This window comes from Otolemur garnettii, unplaced genomic scaffold (assembly GCF_000181295.1).
Source record: "Otolemur garnettii isolate 467f Iridium unplaced genomic scaffold, OtoGar3 scaffold00039, whole genome shotgun sequence".
Lineage (NCBI taxonomy): Eukaryota > Metazoa > Chordata > Mammalia > Primates > Galagidae > Otolemur > Otolemur garnettii.
Genome location: NW_003852434.1, coordinates 9,724,905 through 9,726,791, shown reverse-complemented (window position 1 = coordinate 9,726,791; position 1,887 = coordinate 9,724,905). Strand labels below are relative to the sequence as shown.

Sequence of the window (1,887 nt, the reverse complement as noted above, 5' to 3'; positions counted from 1 at the left end):
TGAAGAATCCTACATTCAGCCTTTAAGCATTCTGCATTTCTTTGCCAATCTTGTAGCTGAGTATCTTGTTCCAGTCGATTTTGGTGCGGGTAACTGGAAGCTGCCGGCGCAAAGCCTTGAATGTGGTATCTGACATTGTTTGATAGTTTTCACTAATTGCTGTCTGATACTCATTTTCTACATTCTCTATGATTTTAATAAACTCCTTGGCAGTTTGAACTTCACTTGAAACAGTTATTGAATCCTGCACATCTTTATGACTAACCAACTGAACATTGCCATCTTCATAATAGTGAACCTGAATCTTAAGCACTCCAACCACTTGGGCTGTAGGTGGTGTGACAGTGAACTTCCACTCTGATCTCCAACGACCATTCCAGAAGTTTTTAGGTTGAAACTGGTGGCTTTCAATACATGCAATAATAGTCTGTTGCCCATCTATAGTTTTAGCATAAACAGTACAGAAGCCATTGGAATAATGATCTTTCACATAGGCTCTTAAAGCACTATCACAGGATTCTCTCCAAGACTTCAGACCTCCATCTATTTCTTCTGGCTGGGGGTCACTTGCTTCTTTCCGTAAGTGATCAAACTTAAAGGAAATTTTGTTTCTTGGATCTAAAAATCTGCTATTACCCAGGTCACCGTGTTCTGTAATTAAGACCTGATCTTCATATCCTTCTATCTTCACAGGTGTGAACTGGTCCATGTTATACTGGGCAAATGCATGTGCTGCCCCTTCCCTGAGGAGATTGTCATTATTAAGTAGTAGCCGAACATCATTGAATACTTCATTAAATTCCCCTGGGGGTGCATGAGTGATGAATTTAGCAGCTATGCGTTGCGTACCTTCTCCTCATCCGACACCCGATCCTCGAAGTCGGCCATCTTGGCTGCTCTGGCCCAGCCCGGCCGCGGGGCGCAAGGCAGCCAGAACATTTTTTCATGTTGTACTTCACATCTTGGCCAGGGATATGTTATTTGTGGTGATGCAGCTCTAAAAGCATGATTTGGAAGAATCACTTGGTTTATTTCCCCATAATAGATTTTTAAGAAAATACATGGACTACCAAAACTGAAGTACATTGTATTCTCTGATGGGAGGTATTTTAAATGTAGCCCAGGTTCATTATAGATACTATATCCTACTACATAGAATTGTTACTGGCTTAATTCCTAGAAATTAGTAAGCATACTCAACTTATTCTAGGGTGCGCAGGGTACCAAACAAGCATGATTTTAGGATGAAATAATATAATCTTTGTGCATATGTAAAACAGAGGGAATATGATAACAATTCCTCTATTAAGATCTAAGGGCAAGACATCTGATTATTTGAGTCTGGTTGTGGCACAACTCTTAGTCATTTTTTAACCTCATGTTTCTTTATCCTATATTAATTTTACATAATACTAAAGCATTAAGGAATGAATAAATAACCTCTATAAGGCCTTACATGGTGGCTCATGCCTGTAATCCCAGTACTCTGGGAGGCTGAGGCAGGTAGATCTCCTGAGCTCACTGGTTTGAGATTGGCCTGAGCAAGAGTAAGACCCCATCTCTATAGCCAGGCATTGCCAAGTGTGGGGGCTCGTGACTGTAATCATAGCACTAAGGAGGCCGAGGAGGGTGGGTTGCCTGAGCTCATAGGTTTAAGACCAGCCTGAGCCAGAGCAAGACCTTGTCTCTAAAAAAAAAAAAAAAAAGCCAGGCATTGTAGGGGCGGGGTTGGGGGAGGTACCTGTAGTCCCAGCTACTTAGGAGGCTGAGGCAAGAGAATCATTTAAGTCCAAGATTTGGAGGTTGCTGTGAGTTGTGACGCCAGAGCACTCTACCAAGGGCGACAAAGTGATACTGTCTAAAATAAAATAAAATAACCTCTATGTG

General features: G+C 41.7%; 1 pseudogene across 1 annotated transcript; it reads right to left on the bottom strand.

The window, feature by feature from the left end:
* Positions 1 to 6: 6 nt before the first annotated feature.
* Positions 7 to 888, bottom strand: LOC100943013 (annotated as a pseudogene). The gene has a single exon (XR_153635.3). The product of XR_153635.3 is annotated as an F-actin-capping protein subunit alpha-1 pseudogene (transcript).
* Positions 889 to 1,887: the final 999 nt, after the last annotated feature.